The sequence below is a fragment of the Sceloporus occidentalis genome, unplaced genomic scaffold (genome assembly GCF_023333645.1).
Source record: "Sceloporus occidentalis isolate IW3139 unplaced genomic scaffold, rSceOcc1.0.p SCAF_2, whole genome shotgun sequence".
NCBI lineage: Eukaryota > Metazoa > Chordata > Lepidosauria > Squamata > Phrynosomatidae > Sceloporus > Sceloporus occidentalis.
The window spans coordinates 249,347,252-249,372,962 of NW_028316982.1; the positions used below are offsets into that span (position 1 = coordinate 249,347,252).

Consider the following 25,711-nt stretch of genomic DNA (forward strand, 5'->3'; position numbering starts at 1 on the left):
TAATGAAAGGAGATTTTTCAGCCCTAAGCCTCAACCACAGAGTGAAAGAAGCCTTGCTGAAATGGACTGTAATACTGGCATGAATTTATACTGGACTAAAACCAACATTTGTCCTATGTAGAATAGACATATTAAAATAAATTATACTTAAGTTGAACATCACATACAAATCCAATTTAACCAACAGTTGTAACTTGAGTGGTTTGTTTAATATTTCAGCCCTCTTCCAATTACCATCACTTTTATTTACATTATTACTTTTTGAGCTGTGAAAGTAACTTTCTACCATACTAATGAGGATTTAGAGCTTAAATACTGTAAAAGCTCCTGATCCTTCCTGCTCTTGGAAGGTAAGCAGGGTCGGCTCTGATTAGTACTTTGATGGGAAACTGCTAACGGATCCCTGGTGCTATAAGCTATATTTCACAGAAAGGAACTGGCAAAGCCACCTCTTAGTATTTCTTGCCTAAGAAATCCTTATGAAATTCATGGGGTCAACAAGAAATCGGAAGGCAGAAACACACACAAGGAGAATTTAACAGTACCAGATAAGATTATGCTGCAAGGTCTTTGGTACTGTACATAAGAACTGTTTCAGATGCAATAGTAAAGCTTCCCTCTAATCAATGCCCCTAAAAATGTCATTACAATATTTCAAAGGAGATGTCAGCATGGGGAACTGACAGATCACTTGAGTTTTTAATGTGCACAGTAATTACTGGAATATCTGGAATAACCAGTGCAAATCAAAATAATGAATATGTAATAAATATCTACTGCAGGACTTTGGGTGTATTTAATTACCATTGTATTTCAGAGAGTGATGCAGACAACAGCCCTTTCTCTAACAAAGGAAGGATGTCCCGTTGAACAGATTGGTTAATGCTCTGGGGCAACAGATGTCTACTGGAACTGCAGGAGACCAGCAACTGGTGGCTTGCCCATCTTCTGAAAACTTTCAATAGACTTATGCATATGTTCACACAATAGGGCATGTGGTAGAAATGCAAAACTCTTTTTAACCCTTTCTTATGACCCCTTTCCCTCCCATTTGATATTGGAAAATATCTTTTTCTTCCCCATTTGATAGGCTCAATGAATAAAGTGTTAAGTGTTCCTTAGCGTACTATCCAACCACTAAATGTAATAATTAGTTCAAAGTTACAAAAGAGCTCAGTGGGTATAAGTGTGTACCCATACACCCACATAACATACAGATCTGAAATCACCAAAACCACAGTGGCAAAGCATCCTTTGGTTTCAGCAAAGCTGGACTGAATCTTTCATTGCAATACACATTATGAAGTCATACGAAATCTAATTCAACCCCTAAATACATATAAGTGAAGATCCCAAGCATGGGTTTGTTCCTATACATTTTACAAAAACAAAACAAACATTTCCTAGTTCTGTTAACTGCTGAAACTCAGCTTGAAAAATTGTGATTGACCATTAACCAGTTTCAAGCTTCTGGCAATATATCACTCTTGCTTTTTTCCCCTTACTATTTCACTGAAAGTTTAAAATATGAATAAAACATTGAAATATGCTATTTTAGGTGGTATGGGGAGGAGGAGAAGATGGTTTTTGATGTATTAAAAATGTCTGGGACATATTGTGCTCCTTCTATTTGAACACAGAAGAACAAACTGGTAGGTGAGAAAAGTAAAAATGATTATTCCCTGGCAAAGACAAGTGTAAATACTTACGTTAACTGGAAAGTACAGATATTGGGACGCTTTTATTTTTAAGCAGCAGTTCTAGAAGCAACTCCTTAACACGATTTTCAGCTGCAAACTTCCAGGCGGGCAAGCAGAACAATGAATGGTTGACCAGATGGAATAGCAATGTCTTTGCTTAACCTATTACTGAGCAGAAGAGCAACCAATCACAGGCCAGAAAAGGCTCACAATTAGTTGGTCAGGCAGATGCAAAGCAACCTCCCTACCCTGTGTCAGGTTTGTAGGTTTCTAAGAGAAGCAAGTTGATGTCATTCTCAGGGTCTGCCCCGGGCAGCATGTGTATTAACGCGGGGTGTGCAGCAACAATAGGCCACACAAAAGAGACTAGCAGGCAGCTGCTGTATGAGAGCCAGAGTCATTAGGGAGCAGGCTGCCAACAAGAAACACCTGGCCTGGGCAGACTTCAGCTTTTTCTTCATTGTTTCTAATTCGTGAAACAAAGAAAGGGAATTATTTTTGAGTAGTAAAAGTTGCAAGGTTGTACTAGGAGAACTCAAAACAACACAAAACAAAAACCCTACAGCTAACTGCCACAAAGAATGTTTTGCATCTCTTTTGGGGGAGAAAAGGCCACAGTGCTGAAACAGTGGCATAATTATGCCCATACTCTTCAAGAGCTTTGCAAAGTAGTAAAATCAAATTGAGACAATGAAAAAAAATTGTTGAGAGGAAGCCACGTTTGTGCCAACTTACACAGAAAAGTGTTTTTTTCCTAAAGTATTTGTTAATGTTCTTTAAAATCTACAAAAATTTCTGTTCATGGAACCAGGGAGTGACAGATGACGTCTGGAAGGAATACAGCAGTTTTAGAAATCTCTTTATCGGAAAATCTCTAACACACGTGGAAACAAATCAAGAAACTCTGGGGGGGAGGGAGATAAGTTGTGATCATATTGGCTTACTGAGTTCCATAAACTGTATATACTCATGTATAAGTCAAGAAATTTTAATCAAAAAATGAACAACAACAAACCCTGTATGTAGAGAGAACTTGTAGCACTTCTGAGACTAACTGAAAGAAAGAAGTTGACAGCATGAGCTTTCCTAGACTTAAGTCTTCTTCCTCAGATGCAAGTGCTACAAGTTCTCGTTACATATTGATTCTACAGTCTATAACACAGCTATATGTTTGAATTCCAAAACTTCTTGATTGACTTATCCGCAGAGCAATGTAACTACAACACCTTAACTTTTAGCAAAAAAGAAACCCTCCCCTTCTGTGAGTAGTGGTGAAAGGTGAGAGTTTAGTCCATCCAGAGAGTACCTAAATGAAGGGGATTCCAGCGACATTATTCCACTGATGAGGAATCAGGCTTTGAAGGATTTCAATAAGATATTTGTGTATGTTTGTCAGTTTTTCCAGGTTATATTTGGGCAAAGTTATCACATTAAAGTTAAAAGCTGCAGTTACTGTTAACACAGTTGCCATTTGCTTTGTTTTACCTTTACATCCATTTTGACATGTGAGAGTTTTCTAAGCCGTACCCATGCCTTCCCTACACGTTGCACAGACACCATTTACCATAGTCTCCTCCTCATCCACCCAGCCTTTAGGGTGAGCACAGCCATGCTTGCCAGAATTTTTTAGTACCCTGGTATCATTTTCCTGTCCTTCATCCTTTACGTCCTCTGTTTCATGACCCTAAGTTTTATCCTCAACTTATCCAAGCATCATATCCATAATTTTGGTTCTCAAGCCAAACTTATTACCTGTGAAAATTTCAGTGTGTGTGGATGGTCTTTTTATAATATGAAACTGGGAAACACATTTTTCAACATCTAAATCATGTACAGCTAGCAGAACATTCAATCTAGGCAGGCAGTCCCAATTCTTATAGTAATACAGTAAGTATAGCAACTCCTGTGAGGAAAGTTCTATTCAAAGCAACTGCATAAGTTTTAAAGGCCCCATACAGACTGCCAAAATAAAACTGCTTCGGGTCACTTTGGAGGTATGCTGTTAAAATGACACACACATTTTAAGAGGCCAGAACCTGTGCCAAAACTGTGTTCCAGTCCTTAGGACTGGATCGTGGCTTTGGCACAGCTTCTGGACTCTTAAGACGCATGCATCATTTAAACAACATACCTCCAAAGTGACCTGAAGCAGTTTATTTTGGCCTGTCTGTATGGGGCCAAAGAGATGCCTTTTTCTGCTGGACTTATTCCATCTATCCTCAGCAACCATCTTGAGGGAGAGAGAGGCAGGCTAGCTCCACCAGGTTTGCCTGGATGAAGCAGAGCCCTCCCTCTGGTCCATCTGCCTTGGTCCAGGCCTCAGAGGGAGAGAAGAACTGCTGGACCTGATTCCCTCCCCTCCCCACCATTCCCTTCTCCTTTTGTGTCTGTCTTTTAGATTGTAAGCCCGAGGGCAGGGAACTGTCTATTATCCCCTCTTTTGTAAACCGCTCGGATTCCCAGTGATTGGACGGTATATAAATTATTATTATTATTATTATTATTATTATTATTATTATTATTATTATTATTATTAAATGGGTTCAGGTGTATTAAATCAATTTCCTGCTGCATTCTATACATGAATAAACGCTGAAAACAGACACTGTAGAGAAATAAACATTCTTCACTTCATACAGTCATAACACAGGAAAATTCTCAGTGAAAATTGATTTGAACTTTAAATAAAGTTTATTTTGAGTCTAGTTGATTCACATCTATTACACGCTGGATTAAAAACAATTTCAAAAGAAAAGAAAAAAGACAACACATAACATAATGCAATGTATTGCGATATGTATCTAGTATTCCCAGATTGCCATATTTTAGATATGCAATCAACTGCAGAATCCACCACTCTATTGCATTATATATCTATTATTTCTGCCAATAACAGCAAACAAATTTTAAAAAATGGAAAGAAATTATATTTAACAAACAAAACAACAATAAATACATTTTAAATTATTCATTTAATAAACAACAACAACGCCCCCCTATATTCTGAGACAGTCGTGGCTAATTTGAGGTTTTCAATGAGAAACAGGAATCCCCTCCCTAATTTCTGCCATTGAGAACACAAAGAATAAGAGAAAACTACCTCAAACCACAGCAGGAAGCCTGATCTCCGGCACTGGATTAAGCTTCTTTGCAAACAGCAAATAAAGGCAGTGATCTGAAAAAGCTAATCAGTCCCTGCTGTGGTATTTAGACTACCTCAGTTACTGGTATAGGATAATGTTAAGCGTATTAAAAACATCTGTAGGTGAGATGAGGGATCCAAGACTGGTTTGCCCAGTTTTAAGTACCAGTACTACCTTTTTAGTCCTAACAGTATCATTGTAAATATGGTAATTTCTTGGCTACTTTTAAAATAGTTAGATCTGCTTATTTTTGAGAGAGATGAGACAGAGAATAGGGCCCAAACAGACAGACCAAAATAGCTGCTTCGGATCACTTTGGAGGTATGCTGTTTAAATGATGCATGCATCCTAAGAGTCCAAAAGCCACCCCAAAGCCATGCTCCAGTACTAAGGACTGGAGCACAGTTTAGGCGCAACTTCTGGCCTCTTAAGATGTGTGTGTTATTTAAACAGCATACCCCTGAAGTGATCCGAAGCAGCTTTGGCCTGTCTGTTCGGGTCCTTAGTTTCAGACATAATACCAAGATTATTATGTACACAAATTTAAATAAAGACATCATTCTTATGCTGTTGAGGTACAAACAGTTCTTGGTGCCATATGTGTGTGTGTCCCCCTTTTTTGCTGTGTATGTTTTGCATTCTACATTCCCATCCACGAAAAAGGAGACACACAAGATTGCAGTGATTACAGAATCATTGCACTAATTTCCCATGCAAGTAAAGTCATGCTCAAGATTCCAATCATATACAGAGAGAGAAATCCCAGAGGTGGATTTAGTAAAGGAAGAGGCACTAGGGATCACATTGCAAACATACATTGGATAATGGAGCTTGACGAGGACTTCTAAAAGCAAATCTGCATGTACTTTATTGACTACAGTAAAGCCTTCAACTGCATAGATCATGAAAAGCTATGGCTTGCTCTTAGTGGAATGGGAGTGCCACAACATCTGATTGTTTTGCTGCATAACCTTTATCCAGAACTAGAGGCTGCTGTTAGAACACAATATGGAGAAACAGAATGGTTCCCAATCAGCAAAGAGTAAGGCAAGGTTGCATACTGTACGATCATTCTATTTATACAATTTGTATGCAGAAAATAATGTTTGCACAGTAGGCTTAGACTCAAAGGCAGGAGGAGTGAAGATGGGGGGAAGGAAAAACAACAACCTAAGATTGTACAATACCACTAGCAGAAACCAAAAAGGAGCAGCAACAATGATCAAAGATGGTCAAGCATCAAGGTAGACTTAATGCTGAACATTAAGAAAAAAAAATAACCACAAGAGCTATAAGAATTCATCCTAGACAACAAGAAAATCAAAACAGTCAAAGATTTCCCATACATTGGATCAAATATAGACCAAAACAGTCTGCGGTTCAGAAATCATTAAAGAGAGATTAAAGTACATTTATCACACACAATTGCGCAAATAAAGTGATATTGGCCTGTTACAGACTGCCAAAATAAAGCTGCTTCGGGTCTCTTTGGAGGTATGCTATTTAAATGATGCATGGGTCCTAAGAGTCCGGAGGTTGCGCCAAAGCCACACTCCATTCATAAGCACTGGAGTGCAGCTTTGGTGCAGCTTCTGGATTCTTAGGGTGCATGCATCATTTAAACAGCATACCTCCAAAGAGACCCGAAGCAGCTTTATTTTGGCAGTCTGTAACAGGCCATTGAAAATACATTGTTACTGAAATCCCAAAAGTAAAAAGATGTGCATTAATGCTTCTTTGTGACTACTTTGTGTGGGTTTTGTGCGACATTGTGTGAAATCATTTTGTGTAATTACATGATTTTCCTGGGATATTCAGGGATAAACTCCCAATCTCCTTTGTCTGACAAACTTCTAGGAATGGCAAGGGCAGCTATGAAAGAATGAGTCAAGATCCTAAAGTGCAAGGATAGTTCAAGCCATTGTATTCCACATCACAATGTATGGATGTGAGAGTTGGACAGTGAAGAAGCCTGAAAGAAGGAAAATCAACTCATTTGGGATGTGGTGCTGGAGAAGAGTGCTGAAGATACTGTGGATGGCCAAAATGGCAAACAAATGAGTTCTAGAACAGATGAAGCCTGAATTCTCCCTAGAAGCCAAGATGACTAAATTGAGACTGTCATACTTTGGCCACATCATGAGAGGACATAAATCACTAGAAAAGGCAGTGATGCTGGGAAAGGCAGAGGGCAATAGAAAGAGAGGAAGACTACACATCAAATGGTTAGTTTCCATTAGTGAGGCCACGGGCTTGAGCCTACAGGACCTGAGCAGGGCAGCTGAAGACAAGGAATCTTAGAGATGTCTCATCCACAGGATTGTCATGAGTCAAAGTGGACTTGAGGGGAATTAAGAACAATGTTTTGCATGTGATAAATTGAGATTTCCTCCTCAAAACCAAAATGCAACAAGCATTTATGTTGTATGTTCATTTCTGAGATGCTGCAGGGTTGTTTACTGAAAATATCCCTTGGCAGAGTTTAACTGTTCTTTACAAGCAAGAGGTGACATTGGAAATGGATGTCATGCAACACTGATAACAATCAGGGGCTTTTATCCTAAAAGCACTTAAGGGGGAGTATTCTCATTGCTTAGTTCTAAAGCAATCTTCCTTGAATTCCCATGGAATTACTCTACGGTAGGTGATTTCCTGTAATCTGCAGCTTTCCTCAACTTTATTGGAATAAACTCAATATTAGAGTTGTGAGACTATCTGAGCCCCAACAGATCTCATTGTCTATCTTTCTGCCAGTCCCAACCAAGCAAATTTATTTTATGAAATGAGTACAGCATGGAGAAACTAGAGCAAAATGAGCTAGCTAGCAAGAACAGCCTTGTTGTGCTTCTTGTGAAGGCCTAGATATTCCTGAGGATATACTTTGCTGCTGCCTAATATCAGGTCAGATTACATGTCCATCTGGACCACTGTTACTCAAAGCAGTGACCATGGACCAGTGTCGGCCCACAGCCCATTGGCTGCTGATCCCTCATAGGTTTCCAGGAAAGAAATAATGAAACAATTATAGCCAATGACCACATATATGATATTGGTCACTGGCAAACGGGGGGATCCCAATCCTCTACATAAAACAGGTTCTTGGTCAGATCTTCTGCATCACCTCTCAGTCTTTTAACCAAAGAGACAGGAAGGCTGAGAAGAGGAAAAACTGGAATACCCAGAATTTCCCCCTTATTTTTCCTAAGCCATTTTTCTGGAAAAATGGAAAAAATGGATTATGACATATTTTATTTTGGTATAAAAATATCTAAATTTAACCCCCAACTATTTCTAAAAACTAAGGCCCCATACAGACAGGCCAAAATAAAGCTGCTTCGGGACACTTTGGAGGTATGCTGTTTAAATGCTGCATGTGTCCTAAGATTCCAGAAGCCACACCAAAGCCAAGATCTAGTCCTAAGGACTGGAGTGTAGCTTTGGCGCAGCTTCCAGCCTCTTAGGATGCATGCAACATTTAAACAGCATATCTCCAAAGTGTTCCAAAGCAGCTTTATTTTGGCAGTCTGTATGGGGCCACAGTAAAAAAGAAGATTCTTAATTAGTACAGTATTACATAATTTTACTTTTTGGCTTTGGTTTCCTTTTATCAGTTCTTTTTATGAGAATGAGTGCTTCATGCCAACCTAACCCTATGGAGGGCTAGAGGAGACAAAATAATTTTCTTTGTTTTATCAATGTTGATGATTTCTACTCTCCCCCCTCCTCCTCATAAACTGGCAAAACAGTTAAGGTTTTGCTTAAACTTCAGGACATTCATTTGAAATAAACAAACAAAAAAATTATTTAAAAAGTTAATTCAGCTTGTAATGATTGTCTGAAAATGTGTGCTTTCATATACCTAACATGATAATTTATTCCAAACCAAATTATACATGATGCATGCTAGGTTCTTAAAGCAACAAAGTGACTTTCAGTCTGTAGAGGGCACCAATATCACCTCCCCGCACAGTTTTTCACTGACCCCCCCCCCCACCATGGCTTCAAAATTTCTGGAAATATTACACCTATACTAGGAACTGAATCTGAAATGCTATGAATATGAAACATGTGCACTACCACTAAACTATATAATCCTTCTCCAACCAGGAATCATTGGATCCGTAGCTGGCACAAACTCATTAGAAGATATAAATTTCTGAAAGACCCAGCTCACAATGGGTTGAGAAATTCCAAGCTTAGGTCAGTTTCTGAACTCATCTCAACTCAAAAACTGGCAGTCACAAAATCACTCCAGAAGGAAACAATTCATAATCATAACTATACTGTTTGTAATTCAATACTGTAATTCAGTACTGTAGAGAATCAGATTCCAAACGTTTAATTATTAATAGGTCACTCGAATAAGATACCATAAAATAGTAGTCTCCCCTATCCACAGGTGATACGTTCCAAGAGCCTAAGTGAATGCCTGAAACTGTGGACAGTATAGAATCATAGAGTTAGAAGAGACCCCAAGAAGGGCCATCCAGTCCAACCCCATTCTGCCATGCAGGAAGTCACAATCAAAGCATCCCTGACAGGTGGCCATCCAGCCTCTGTTTAAAGACCTCCAAAGAAGGAGACTCCACCAGAATCGAAGGCAGTATCTTCCACTGTTGAACAGCCCTTACTGTCAGGAAGTTCCTCCTAATGTTTAAGTGGGATTCCCTTTCCTATAGCTTGCATCCATTGCTCCAGGTTCTATTCTCTGGAGCAGTAGAAAACAAGCTTGTTCCATCCTCAACATGTCATTCCTTCCTATACTTGCAATGTTTTTGTGATTGACTACAGGTAACTGAAAACATGGAGAGCAAAACCACAGATATAGGACAATGTTATATTTTTGGATTGCGGCTGACCACAGGTAACTGAAACCAAAGGAAGGATACAGGTGGACTATTATACTCAGTTTCCAAACTACAGGCATAGGCTTTTGAATAAAGGTCCCCTCACTCAATTCTTTGCAGTAACATCTGGACTGAGCATAACAGGGGAGAGAACATCTTTTTAACTCTTTTTAAGGACCATGAATGGCATGTGGTGGCAGACTGAACTCAACAGTTCATTTAATAACACATTTTCAGGTGGATTCTAGCTTGATAGCCCAGAGTTCCACCCCAAACAAGCAATTAAACCAACTTTATATAGAATTGTTACAAAAACGTGCAATGAGATAAAATGAACAACAAAAGGCTATGACACACATTAAAAAAACTCACTAATAAAGAGCAAGTACTGTTTCCAAACTATGTGTGTAAAACTTGGTCTTTGTATTTTATTTCAATGTTCTAGTTGTTATCCTAACAATGAAACTTGTCAAGATGTTTTAGAACATGGCTCAGAATGTTTTCTACATGTTTAACTGAACTTGAAATCATGAGAAACTTGCAAATTTTCTATGTCTACACAACCTGTTTTCTTTAACATGGCTCTACCTCATTTAGGCTTTATGGTCATTTTCTAACTTTTCTCCTTCACTGGTCAAATGTTGTGCTAACAAAATGGTCGCAAAATTGTGGTTTCAAGCTTATTTCAAACCATGATTTGAAGGTAAATCTTGGTTATTTTCAGCAAACTATGATTATTACAACCAAGAGAAAGAAAGGGAGAATTTGGATGTAAAAAATGGGAAAGATGAGCTCATGCCACTTTCCTGGCATCCAAACCATGATTTTGAGAGGGGTTACTGTAACATCTGAATTAAGTAATGTATGTGTGGGTGTTTTTAAAGCTAACACATGAGCACATGTGATAAAGTTACAAAACCATCACACTGCTGTTTATTTAGATGCGTCATGAAAGCTGTCAGAAGCATTTCTAACATTCTTCCTGGAAAAATCTGGACATTGTCCAAGTTTAGAAATTCTTCAAAATATATTTTTTTAATGTCTGAGTAATCATGCTGTCAGAAAAGCATTCATTTTAGGTTTAGAATTAGTAGAATTGATTCCCTACTGGACACAACGAAGAAACTTAAGCAGTAAATAATGTGAGTCCCTTGTCACACTGATGATAGGGAATAATGGCACACAGCAGATGAACAAAGAAAACTCTAGTTCTGCACCAAAGCCTTCAGATCCAGCAAACTGAGCAGTCTAGCCATTACTGAATGCTACATTTAAAACACAATGCTGAAATTTAGGAGGTTACTACAGGTCACTGAAAAAAGTGGCCTGCAGATTTGATCTAGGCTCTCTGCCTTGAGAGGCCAGAAATTCTCTTTCATTCCAGGAAGAAACAGGTCTATGTATGTTCATCATTATTTCTGGGTACAACCCTTGCTGTAAGGCTAAAATGGAATTTAATATTCACACATAAGATTTTATTCAATGGTTCAGTCTAAAACCTTTGTAATCCAACACTCCTGACATAGGAGATTTAAGCTGAGAATGTTAGTGATAGCCATAGAATGCTGCTTGTAGCCAACATTTATTCTTACCACGAAGAATCACACTTATTAAAGAGGATTTCCATTGTTAGCTCACAGTGACTAGTAGCCATGTTACTCTCCATTAATGATAGAATATATTTTTGTGACAGGTTATTTAACATGCCAATCATATCTAGCAATTTTTTATAATTAAATGAGACAGCTATATTAGCCTTTTTTGCCCCTCAAAACAAAAAAGGGCATGAATAGAGTTTACAGCATTTTCAACACGTATTTCATCACTGACAATTATATATATATATATATATATATATATATATATATAAATATTTATTTATATCCCGCTCTTTTCTCAGGACTGGGACTCCTAAATGCTTTTGTATTGATATTGTAGTAATAGGTATCAAATCACTTTATTTAGAAACAGATTTAAAGACAGCAAATTATGTGACAGCACTTTTAATATCAAAGAGCCAATGTGGCATAGTGGTTTAAGTGTTGGACTATGACTCTGGAGACCAGGGTTTGATTCCCAGCTTGGCCATGAAAACCACTGGATGACCATGGGCAAGTCTCAGCCTCAGGGGAAGGCAATGACAAACCCCCTCTGAACAAATCCTGCCAAGAAAACTGCACAATAGGTTCTGTTTAGGGTTGCCTTAAATTAGAAACAACTTGAAGGCACACAACAACAACTTGCAATATCAAGTTGGCTGCTGTGTGCCATCACACCCTATCGCCAATGTGACAAGGGACTCGCATTATTTACTCCTTTGATTTCTTTGCTGTATCTAGTAGGGAATCGGTTTCACTAGTATAGAAGTGGAAACTTCAAACAAATACACACTTTTTACTGCTCCTCCGTGGTTAGGAGGTTTTTGGAAGAATGCAGATCTACCTATCCCTTGCCAACAGTGACTGCCTCCTGTGCATACAGTCCTTGAGAACTGGCCCTTACCTGCATACCCAGTAACAAAAGCTCTTCCATGCACTTCTCCAGATTAAGGGAAGGAAGTTTTCACAGTCCATCCATAGGGTGAGTGCAGTGATTTCTCAGCCTGCGTGATGTGTTTTTGCAGAAGCAGTACACCACTACTTCCCTTTTGTGAAAACCTAGCACCAAAGCTTCCTGAACTGAAACAAACTCCTTCTTGTTTCTACTAGGAGAGGAGGGTTCCACGGAAGCCACAAATAAAGGGAAAATATGGAACTCTGCCTCTAGGCTACAGCAGCAGATCTGCAAAGTCAAATAACATCCCTACAAAGTCAGCCTGATAGACTGAGTTGGTGCAGCAGCTGGCAGACCCCAGCTTAAGTACTTCTTTGTTGCTGCGACAATCTTAAGATTGGGTCAGCAAGTCGCCTCAAATTCAGCACAGCTAATCTGATTTATATACAAATATGCTGGTATTACGTGGTTCCTGGATAATACCCTTCCATTTAGCAGATTTTACCCAAAGAAATTAAAATCTCACATTTTTGAGGGTACTGGCGAGTCCCTACTTCAGAACTTCAGCAAATTTTAGATTTTCATGCAAAACAACAGCCTGATATTTACACAAACATATCTTGATCTAGATTACATTATTAGGATATTATGTTCTTTTTTTCCCCTTGTAAAAAAAATGGATCTTAAAACTAGCAAAGAGAGCAAGATAAATTACAATCTAAAAACACAAAGGAAGGCACAAATCTAAAAGAGAATCAGCTAGTGACATTCAGATTTCAATTATTTCATAGCAAAATAATCCAGTAACTAGCTCTGCAAACCAAGCACAACTGACCCTCGAATCTAATCCAATATTATGCTTCTCACAATAGCTAAAGCAGATTGCCTCAGGAGAAAGCTTAATACTCTCCTCTCCCTTCCCTTCCCGGCCCCACTGCCTTTTTAGTATTGTGTGGGGAGCTGGATTTTCTATGACCTCAGCTTTCATCAACAGGCCCTGAGGCAAAGCTACTGTTCACCTCTGTGATCACTCTCTAGTTGGAGGATGTGGAACACAAATTATTCACACTCAGCTAACTTAAGGTTGCAAAAATAAAGTAATCTGAGTATTTTACCTGAGTAACCCACTCACTAGGAAAAATTATAGAAACCTTGATTTTATGTTAGGGTTCCTCACCTCTTTTGCTGCACAGTAAATTAAATGTAACTGAAAAATATATTGCTATTGTTGTAGCAGCAACAGTGAACGACATTGTGTATTTTGTCTGTCTGGTGGACCAGAGATTTTAAAAACCTGGCATGGATAATAAAGCCCCCCTGAAAGTATACGTTTCTGGTTATTTTGTTTGTGGTACTCAAACTTTTTACCTTTGGGATCCCTTTTACATCTACATGACCAAGTCACGCATTACCCCAACATAGTATATTAATAAAAATATTTTGTTTATTTAGTGTGTTTATTTTCATTCACACATTCATGTATATTCTCATTTTAACATTTTATAAGGAAATAACATCATTCAAATTAGAAAAGTTTTATTTAAGTAAATTCAGTATTTAACTCAACCCATGTGAAAATTTTAAATAGAAAAGAGTTTGGGAAGAGGAAGAGGGATCAGAGCCTCCAAGTCTCATACCCCCCTGGGGTTCCTGTCCCACTGTTTGAGAACCACTGCTTTAAGGTTTGGGCCAAATAACTGCATCTGGTTTCAAGTAGGACAAGACTACGTAAGGCTATCTACTGTTGGAACACTGGTACTACTACTGCATAATTCAGCTACTTGGTAAGTATTCTTTCTTTTCTCCAAATACGTGTGTGTGTGTGTACACACAGCCTGCCTCCCCCAACTGCGGGCTTGCCATTCGCAGATCTCAACATCTGAGGATGGCAGTCCCATTGGCCCCTGTGGCAGCATGTACATGTGTCACCATTAAAAGCCATGGGACTTGAGATCCCATGGTTTCTGGCATTTGTGTGTGTCTGGAATGGAACCCTTGAGGATACTAAGGGCTGACTGTGTGTGTGTATGTATGTATGTATACATCAATCCATACATATAATATGCACATGTGTATGTAGGAAATGTGTATGTGTAAACATTAAGTTTCTCTTTCATCTTTAGCAACTGAACAAGTTGGAAGCTGATATGTTTTGCTTATGTCTTATGTTTCAATCCTGTTTGTTAATCTCTCTCTCTCTCTCACACACACACAGTGATCAACCACATCCTTCAGCAATCCAGGGCAAATTTGGGAGAAGTGTTCTTGGTTTGTTTTTAATCACTTATGTAAGTATGGATATTAGTAGGGCTGGGGGAAAAACAGTTAAATAAAAACTCTAAACCCTTTTTGCACTAATGTTTTAATGAGGGGAAAAGAATAGTGGCATTTATGGAAAGTTCAGTTAGTGACTTACAGTATGCACATGAGATCCTCTATAGAAGCAATCTGACATTTTTGTCCAATCCTGTTTCAAGGCTGTGCAAGAGGGGTTGAATGCAGATGCTCAAGCAGATGCATGTAGATGCTCAGGCAGGTGCATGTAAATGGGTATCTGGCTACTCATTTGGTTGTGTTCAGCTGTGCAATGTTCAAACTATTATGCTCCTATTATGAGAGGAATCAGGAAATAAAACCAATTTCTAATTCAAAATGGGATATGAATATTGAGATTTAAATTGGATGTAAAAATAATAAATGAGATGTAAATATTGCCACGAACATAATCTTACTGCCTAACAATTCAGTTATCCTCATTGCCTGAATCCTTCTCTATTTCCTGACCAAGTCACACCAGAATTCCAATGAAATAAGTAGTCTACCCACTATGCTCAGGGTGAAAGCCTCAGACAACTATTAAGGCACACCTCCAAGTAAGCATACCTCTTCAATGAATGACTGAATGTAAGATAGGCAGTGACCCTCATGTAATCATCATTTACTTTTCCTCAAGTAGAAAATTTCCTTTGAAATAAATTCAAATTTAGGCTGAATTTAATGTGTAAAGTTTTCTGATGTCTAGAATATCTACACATTTATGCAACCCAGATTTAAATGGTGGGTAGGGAGAGAAGGGACACATTTTTCTGAATACAAATATATCCACTGTCTAAAACCTAAAATGACTATAAATGAGATATCACAAAATGACTATAAATGAGAGTTGACAGAAAAGGCTTCATTGTTAAAGTTTATTTTATGCATAGTAATCAGCTTCTGTTAAAGAGAGCAAGTAGCTCTTCTGCAAAATCTCAGCTGATTCACTCAAATTTCCAAATTTAATGTATCTTTCATCATAAGATAAAAATATAATAATGAATTAAAATGACCATTGCATGAGAAACCCCTTGAAAGACATTATGTAGGCATCGCTCTGCAAATATGTGTTTAAACTTGCTAAACTAGTTTTTAATTAGCCTCCCGTCTTCTTTTTGCTTACAGATAACCATACAACTGTGTATTCTACAATTTTTCACAATAAAGCAAAGGTATACATACAATAAATGGTATTTTAGCTCTTAAGTAATTATTTTATCACACTATTCTGGTACTGTCCAGAAAAGAGATTTTCACTAAATCTCTTTCTCTAACACATCATACCATATCTATCATAAGACATTTTCCTTTATGCTCTGTACATGAAAAAAGAAGTATAATGGGGTGGGAAATCATTCCACTATTATATTTTTTGGGAATGTCCTACTTTAAGAAATACATGATTTCATAAACATAAATAAAATAAAAAACAAGTTAAATTGGGCAACTGAAAGGATATAGTACTAGTTATACATAAAAATAAAGCTCTAATTAATGTTTTAAAGTAAATATGCCTAGGTAGCACAAATATTTAGTCTAGTACCCTCTTTCTTTCTTTAAAAACATGCTTCTTAAACTATCTTATGTGGAAGGGGGGGGGGGGTCACCAGGGATTTTTTCCTCTCAAGTCAAGATGTGTGTGTTGTTTGCTTTCAAGTTGAGGAGCCAGCATTGGTTTGTCAAGAACAAATCGTGCCAAACTAATCTTATATCTTTGTTCAATCATGTCATTAGTTTAGTAGATGGTGGGGATGCTGTGGATGTCATTTATCTGAATCTCAACAAACCATCTGATGAGGTCCCACATAATGTTTTGATCAGAAAATTATTAAATGTGGAATAGATGGAAACACTGTCAGACTGATGTGTAACTGGTTGGAAAACTGTGTTTAAAGAACATCATCAATGGCTGTGCTTCAAACTTAAAAGAAGTCTCAAATGGAAGAGAAGATGCCAGCCACAGATGCTGGTGAAACGTCAGGAATAAACTTTTCTAGAACATGGCCACATAGCCTGAAAAACCCACAACCCCCCATTTTTAGAAATGATTTTTGTGCCATGAATATGTGGACATTTTAACTGCAATGCTTTTATTCACCATCTTAAAAAAAAGTGTTTTTCTCCCCATGGGGGTACAAAAGGATTCAGAAGAAAACAGACCGTCCTTTTTCCCCCCTGTTCCCCCCCTCCCCAGGCTTTCATATCGGTACTTCTATGTTAGCATGCATAGGTTTCTTCTGTTTACCATTTAAATTATGTAAATGGAAGTATGTGCTAATGCATTGTTATGTCTTAACATTTACATGTATTCCAAAAAATAATTATTGAAGTAAGGTATTCTAATTGTCTTCCTATCTCATTTAAACAGCACATATCTTTTGGTGAGCTGCGTTAAATTACAGTTTTGAGAGAAAGGTGAGCTCATGGCCTAAATCCAGTTCTTAGTCCCAACTAAATCAGGTCCAAATAGAGTAGACCCACTGTATCTTCAGGAATTTGGTAAGTCTACACGTTCCATTTATGTATAAGTTCCATTTATTTATAGCTGGGACTAACAGTTGCAGACCCATGTTTACAGAGACGTTCAACTGAATCTATGCTGTGTATAGGGCTGCACCTAAGCTGGGATCCAACCCAATGTTTGGAAACAATATATTAGGTGAATTATTTATTACTAAAATTAGGACTACATCTCTAAAATCTGGATGATATTTATATTCCAATCATCAGCTCTGCTGCTGTGGGATGGGCAATTTCTGCTACTATATTTTTCTGTGAAAAATTCAACTACCTAAATGCTACTGTTTCATAATAAATTCACTTTACTAGATTTTGATAGTAAGTCAAGTAGTTCAGTTCAATTACTTTTGGCTAGTGGAAAACTTTTAAACACTGACACAGCACATAAAATAAGTTATTATTTTTAAAAACATTATTTAAATAATCACAATGATTTTTTAAAAACTGTTTAAATATAAGTCTCACATACTAAATTAGTTCCAATCGATTAGAAAGAAGGGAAACACTTTAATTAAAATTCTGTCAATGTCAAAAAATTGATTTCTATAATATTTATATTTCTTCTTGAAAATCAGTATGCCACATATTATTTAAGTTTACCTGAAATCTTTTTGGGCCAAATAAATTGCTTACTTACAGCATGCAACACCACTGTGAGAACATGTACATTTGCATCTGAACACACACACACACACACACACACACACACACACACACACACACACACAGAGAGACAGAATTCTTTTCTGGTCTCAACTCAACCATGCTTTTTAATACGTTCAGATTTCTTAACTTCCTAATAATGATAAATGCACAAAATATACCTGTCAGTCTTGTCCTGGAAACTGGAAATGGCAGGACAATTAATATCAATATATACTATGGTTTACAAGATCTTGCGCAGCTAAAAAAATGCGTTGAAGTCTTACTTTTCATAGTCATTCCTATCATATGGCCAGTTTTATTTGTAAAAGCATTTTTAAATACAATCTCTTTTTACTTACATATTTTTCTGTGTGCATTGAAGAAAGTTATGCATGTCTGAGTGCTCTTCAGCTGCAGTGAGATTAAAAAAAATGCTAAATGAACAGCAAATGCAGAATTTATCAAGATTTTAGTACTTATCACCAGAAGCTAGTGGGCTCCCTAGGCAAATGCAAGGTTGACAAAGTAAAATGTTTAACAGTTTTAGTAATTATGTGTTCCAGTATGTGTATGCACCTTAGATTATTTTTAGGTAAATGGGATGCATCAAAATTGAGAGATACCAAATTTTTTGATCTCATACTGCTGCCAGTTCCTAGATGCTTTCTGTATTTTTTGGTACTATTTCTGAAACCTGGATATTGTTCCTTCAGGCTTTATCCACAATGAAAATAAAATCATAGAATCACAGAATCGTAGAGTTGGAAGAGGCCACAAGGACTATCCAGTCCAACCCCATTCTGCCATGCAGGAAATCTCAATCAAAGCATTCCCGACAGATGGCCATCCAGCCTCTGCTTAAAGACCTCGACGGAAGGAGATTCCACTACTCTCCGAGGGAGTTTGTTCCACTGTCAACAGCCCTTAATGTCAGGAAGTTCCTCCTAATGTTGAGGTGGAATCTCTTTTCCTGTAGTTTGCATCCATTGTTCCGGGTCCTATTCTCTGGAGCAGCAGAAAACAAGCTTGTTCCCTCCTCAATATGACATCCCTTCAAATATTTAAACAGGGCTATCATATGACCTCTTAACCTTCTCTTCTCCAGGCTAAACATCCCCAGCTCCCTGAGTCATTCCTCATAGGGCAAGGTTTCCAGACCTTTCACCATTTTAGTTGCACTCCTTTGGACACGCTCATTTCTCATCGTCTTTTTTAAATTGTGGTGCCCAGAACTGGACACAATATTCCAGGTGGGGCTTGACCAAAGCAGAATAGAGCGGCACTATTACTTCCCTTGATCTAGACACTATACTTTTACTGATGCAACCTAAAATTGCACTGGCCTTTTTAGCTGCCGAATCGCACTGTTGACTCATGTTCAACTTGTGGTCTACTTGGACTCCCAGATCCCTTTCACACATAGTTTCATTCAGCCAGGTGTCGCCCATCCTATGTCTGTGCATTTCATTTTTCCGCCCTAAGTGCAGTACCTTACATTTCTCCGTGTTGAATTTCATTTAGTTAGCTTTGGCCCAGCTTTCTAGTCTATTCAGATCATTTTGAATTTTGATCCTGTCCTCTGGGGTATTTGTTACTCCTCCTATTTTGGTGTCATCTGCAAACTTAATAAATATGCTCCCAATTCTGTCATCCAAGTCATTGATAAAGATGTCGAATAGCACTGGGTCCAGGACAGAGCCCTGTGGGACCCCATTGGTCACTTCTCTCCAGGATGAAAAGGAGCCATTGTTAAGCACCCTTTGCGTTTGGCCGGTCAACCAATTACAAATCCATGTAACAGTTACCTTGTCTAGCCCACATTTTACAAGCTTGTTTGCAAGAATGTCATGGGGAACCCTATCAAAGGCCTTACTGAAATCAAGATATACTGTATTGCATCCACAGCATTCCCTTCATCTATCAAGCTGGTAATTTTATCAAAGAAAGAGATTAGATTTGTCTGGCATGACTTGTTTCTCTGAAATTTTTGTGTTAATGGAATTGCCTTCTAGATGTTCACAGACTCTCTGTTTTAATTATCTGCTCCAGATCGTTATCTTACTGCAAGTGTAAGTGTGCCTTATGATATGAACTCATGTCTAGAAAATTAAATCCATGTTCAAAAAATGACAATTTCATCTTTTAAAGTAAAAATGGTGCAGCAAATTAACCAAATAAAATTCCTACATACAGTACCTTATACAAAAAACATTCCTATCATCTTATCCTTACCCTAAATTATTAGAGTGATACCCACCCATCCAATAAAGACATAGTATACACAGGTTAACCTGAATGGTTTTAAATAAGATCCCAGAGACCCAATATGTCTAAATATCTTATAACATCTGGATAAAAACATGACTGTCAGTTGCCAAACAATTCCAGCGAGGGCTAGTGTGGTGTAGTGGTTTGAGCACCACACCATGACTCTGGAGACAATGCTTCGAATCCCAAAAGCTGTGGAAATCCACTGGGTGACTTTGGGCAAGTCATGTTCCCTCAGCCTCAGAAGAAGGCAAAGGCAAACCCGTTCTGAACAAATCATGTCAAGAAAACTTTACAATAGATTTGCCATAAGGTGGAAGCAACTTGAAGACACACAACAACAATGACCCCAACAGGCAGAGCTTCAACTTCAGTTAATTGACACTTTAAACAGAAAGGGCCCCAAAGCTATCAATTATTTTTACTAGCTTTGGTAAAGAAGATGCAAGTCTAAGATAAACAAGAAAAGGTTATCAGTGCACCTATAGATGTGTTGGCCAAGTAGCAAAATTCAACAAAATACAAATCCACAAAATACATCATGCAAGCTTTCTTCACTAGGCAAAGATGTTAAAAATTATATAGGTAAAGAAAGGTGATGATGTTAGAGACCCAGGCCTACATTTTGTCTCAGAAGTTAATTCTGTTGTCACTTAATATGATCTGGAGGCAGTGGTGTCACTAGGAGGGTGCAGGGACGCAGACCGCACCAGGTGACACCCTAAGGGAGGTGATACTCCTCCTCCTCCTCAAACATCTGCATTTTGGCAGAAAGGAGCTGTGGCATTTGCCTGCATCTCTTTAAAATGCTGAAGAGATGGGGTGAGTGGGGTGAAGCTCAGTAGGAAAAGAAAGGAGAGGCCCCAGGTTTTTTTAAAATAAAATTTTAAATTTTAAAAAATAATTTTTATTTTTTTAAAATAAATTCTTTGAAAATATCACATTTTACCAAATTTTCACTTTAACAACATGAAACTATGTATATGTAAACACATTTATTCTGTGAGTATGATATTGTAATTTAAAGGTATAATAAATAATAATAAATAAATAAATAAATAAATAATTTAAAGGTATAATTTTAATTTTGCTGGTCATGTCACAACTATAATCATTACATTCACTGATATATGGGTATTATGATTTATGAGTAAATTAGTACAAAAACATTACTAAGGATTCTGTATGGGTTTGAGATGGGAGGAGGTCAATGGGGGGGGGCATGGTTTACCACACTGGGTGACATCAACCCTAGAGATGCCATTGTTTGGAGGGATCGTAATGCAGGCAGAGGCCATTCCTCTTCATGGCCATATGGGGACTGGGGACAAAGGGCAACTAAAGACAAGTAATAAAATTTCAGTACCATTAGCAACAGAAAAGTAACTTAACTTTATACCCGATGTATAAACCTGGAGATGGTTGCAATTTGCCTGCCTGCACACTGCACAGGTTCCAAATAGAGAATAAGACTAGAAAGGACTTGTCTGAAACTCTGCTTCTGCTGGTCACTGAAGAAAATAACCAGCAGTGGAACAAATGGTATGATCTGTATAAGTTACCTTCCTATGGACATGTCCAAAACCAAAGGAAAATATATATAGAATGGCATCAGTGGCTGTCAAATGGAGTTATGGGATGGTGACAGAAGAGATGTAAAGGAGTACAAATAAGGAGAGGAAGAGATTGATTTACTGAACAAATAAAACTCAGAAATACCTATTTGCAGAGTTCATAAACAACAGTATGGGAAACCAACTTGAAAATTTAGATTCAGAAAACTGTCCAGAACGTTAACTTTACCTGTAAAGATTTTGAAAACAGTAGTTCTCCCAATCCTACCACTCAATTGCTACTGAAGATCATAACATTCACAATTCTTTATGCTGATTGTTTGCTTGTTTGCTTGCTTGCACAATCATTCCTCTTGAAGACTATCAGATTCTGTTTCTTTGGGCCAAAACACACTGTAGAAATAATCCAGTCTGAGACTGCTTTTACAGCCTTGCTTAGTGCTAGGGAATTCTGGGAACTATAGTTTGTTGTGGCACCAGAGCTCTCTGACAAAGAAGGCTAAATGTCTCATAAAACTACAGTTCCTATAATTCTCTAGCACTGAACCAGGGCAGTTAAAGTGGTGTCAAATATCTGAAGTGTGTGTTGGCTCTTTGTGAATTAAGCCAAATTGAAATTTAACCCATTAAATTTACTTAAAAGTTTCTCAGTGTCAAAATTAAAAATCAATCCTGTTATACTCTAGAATTTTTTTGGGAAGGAGTCAAATTACTTTCCCTTGAAGGCATAATGGCATGTGCACATTTTTTTTTTGAAACTACTCTTGGTTATGTGCTTCAGCTTAGAGCTGTTGAAGAAATAAAAATCAATACATGGTTGATGAAACATTCTTCTATGGTTACTACATGTCTGTCCTCTTCATTGCAATCCTTATAGGGAACTCTTTGAAAAAAATATCTGAAGCACCAATTTCCCATTGACAACTGAACTAATACTAACTTGTCAAAAGAAATTAGAAAACAGAAGAATGAGTTGTATTTTTAAGGTCCTGGGAAATGATAGGGCATTTATTCTAAGTCCTTGCTAATACAGGGCCTTGAACCACTTAGATCACCACTGTAAACCACAAAGAAGATACTGGGTTTTCCCCTATACTATCCCTGCTGTGATATATTTACATATTAATTATGCACATACAGTACTTTTCAACCACATCATTGGCCCGTTCTGTTGCACATCTTCTTAGAGGTGAACATCACATTGAAAGGGTTCCCTGACAGCCAGGAGGAACATCACATCCCCCCCCTCCCCAAGTAATTCGTTCCTTGGAAGTCAATCTTAATGAACTTTCAAGAATTATCTGATTAAAAACATATGCTCTGTCAATTATCATGTGGAAAACACTAGCTTACGCACTATTTCCCGCAAAAGTAAGCCATATACCAAGAGGAAATTAGGTAGTTGATATGCTTTTGCTGAAGCTGAAGGTTATTCAAAGTACATCTGTTTGTCCTTTAGTTTTGCTGAAGTGATAAAAAAATTATTGCACATAAAATTGCTAAGACGTATAATTATTTTAAATTACTGTACATTACAAACCAGCTTTATCTTCAAAGTGGATAATTGACAAAATCAAATAGTTTAAAATGGACAGTAAGATCCCTGTACATAATGTTGAATGTTTTCTTATATTCTCTAACTCTCTGTTGCAACAGTGAATTTGTTTTTTCTTCATCAAATAGCATCAGGAAATAACAGAGATTTGTTTCACTGATGGTGTGTGTGTGTGTACTGCCAAAATAAAGCAGTTTGACACCATCTTAACTGCCATTACTCTAGTCTACCAAATTGTGGGATTTGTAGTTTGGTGAGGTAGCACAGCTCTCTGACAGACCAAGCTGAATAATTCACCAAATCACTAATCCCAGGATACCTCAGGATGAAGCCACAACCATTAAAGTGGCATCAAACTGCTTTATTTCTGCAGTGTAGAAGAAATGATAGCTAATGTAGAAAGAGTTAATCACCACTTGCCTAAGACATGCTAGACTACAGTAACAACAGGAACCTTGAAACAGATGGGACTTGTGAATAAACATAATTAGGATCAGGAGTAAAATATAAATGTACCATCCTTTCAAAAGATAAATGGAGTACAGGAAAGTTTACAGGGGAAGCTCCCTTAACAGAAGGCACATGACTGGTCCATCTGCCCCAAGTCACTTATTGACTTGTAGCAGTTTTAGATCTCCAGCTTGTGTGTTATCTGAAAACTATGGGGATCAAATCTGAGATTCTTAGGGTGCATCTACGCTGTAGAAACAATGCAGTCTGACATCATTTTAAGTACCGCAGCTCCATCCTATGGAATCCTGAGGGTTGTAGTTTTACAAGGTCTTCAGCCTTCGCTTCCGGAAGAGTGTTGGTGGCTCACAAAACTACATATCCCAGGATGGAGCCATGGCATCTTTACTGGTGTCAATCTGCATTCCTACTACAGTGTAGATGCACCCTTAGGCATACATATATAATGAGCATTGTTCCACTGTCTTACAGAACTTTCTATTAGCTATCCTATTTCTAACCACTAAGGCTACTTTCATAGAATGGATTCAGAATAGTACCCGAGGCTATTATTGAAATGCTTATTAGAGGTGTGTGGGAAGGACTAAAAGATTTAATATTCTTTTTCCCCAAACATTTTTATTAATACATACACTACAAACATAAACAATACAACACTTCTCAGCTACATATTGAACACAACAACCACATAAAATTCCTAAAAATATACAAATATACATCTATTTACAAATGACTTCCTCATCCTGTCCTTCTGGTTTAATCATATCTAAAGTTTTCTTTCTTTTCAACTTTTACCTTTAAATTAAATTCTCTCTTTTCATGGCAGTCCAATTTAGCAATAATTTACTTATCATAAACCATTCATTTATTTTCCATTATGTAAAAGTTTTAACATTTTGTTATATCAAAGACATGTAGTGAAACCTCAGCCCATCAACTCCAAAATAAGATTTCCCCCCCTCAACAGGTGGAGATCTACCTCCATCCTACAATAACAAGAACACCAGAAATAGGCTGTAAGGAATGCTATAAAAACTCCAATAGATATGTGGCAACAAACACTGACATCACTTTAACTGTCTGGTTATGTCTGGGTGATGTCTGTAATAAATAAATAAATAAATAAATAAATAAATAAATAAATAAATAAATCCAAGAGTTTAAGACAGCCACACTAAATGAACAGCCACAAAACCAATGTCTGACTTACTGTATATACCCAACTATAAGTCGACCTCATGTATATGTTGAGGGCAGGTTTTGGGGTCAAAATTACGGATTTTGATATGACCCATGGATAAGTCGAGGGTAAAATTTAGAGGCATGTAACAAAGGATGCAAAGGATGATACAAAGAAAAATGATGCCAAAGAAGTTAGAAAATTCTGGCAGGCATAACTGTTTGTGCTCATCCTAAAGGGTGAATGGATAAGAGAGTAGAGGGGATCCATGCTTCTTTTTGGTGCTCCCAGGATGGACTAAGTTCTCTCCTTTTACCACTCTGTTCAGAAAAAGGGGATGGCTCCTTTTTACATATATAAGAGTTAAAGTACAGTAATTACATTGACCCATGGATAAGTTGACCCATATTTTTGGGGTCAATTTTTGACTAAAATATCTACACTTATACATGGGTATATACAGTATTTCATGAGATATGTGAAAGAATAAGCTTATGTAGCCAAGTACTACATTTTCAAAAAACAGTTGTCCACAACCACAACTGAGAAGGGGGCAAAAGGATGTGCTCCACTGCTTATTAAGTAGGTAATATGTATCACAGGTATAGTAGGCTCCATTTCAGAGGAGGGAGATGATGAAACCACCTGAGTATTACAGTTGATCCTCCACATTTGCAGTTTTGACGTTTGCAGATTTGTTTTTTGCAGTCTTGATTACTGTGTTGTCTCTAGGAATCTCTAGGTCCTCCAGTGCAATTCTACCAGAGGTTGACCATAGGGTTGTGTTGGAGAACCTGGAAGTTCCTAGAGAAAACACTTCTATAAGAATCTGCAGCTCCTCCAGCATGACTCTATGATCAACCTCTGGTATATGTTGGCAACAGAGTTGCGCTACAGTACCTGGAGAATCCTAGAGAGGTATTCTCTTAGGTTAAAATAACAATATTTTTTTTATTTGTGGTTTTTCCACATCCACAGGGATCCTTTACCCCTAACTCC

General features: G+C 37.7%; 1 protein-coding gene across 5 annotated transcripts in view; it reads right to left on the reverse strand.

Annotated features, from left to right (window-relative positions):
* ZC3H12C (zinc finger CCCH-type containing 12C) overlaps nucleotides 1-25,711 on the reverse strand; it is a 62,507-nt gene that overhangs the window by 23,977 nt on the left and 12,819 nt on the right. Inside the window, exon 1 of one of the 5 annotated variants that reach the window (XM_089508225.1) lies at nucleotides 20,555-20,579. The exons of the other annotated variants lie outside the window; for them this stretch is intronic. The gene's annotated coding sequence lies outside the window, so the exon portion shown is untranslated. Of the gene's footprint in view, nucleotides 1-20,554; nucleotides 20,580-25,711 lie in introns of those variants that run through there. 5 annotated transcript variants of the gene reach the window in all.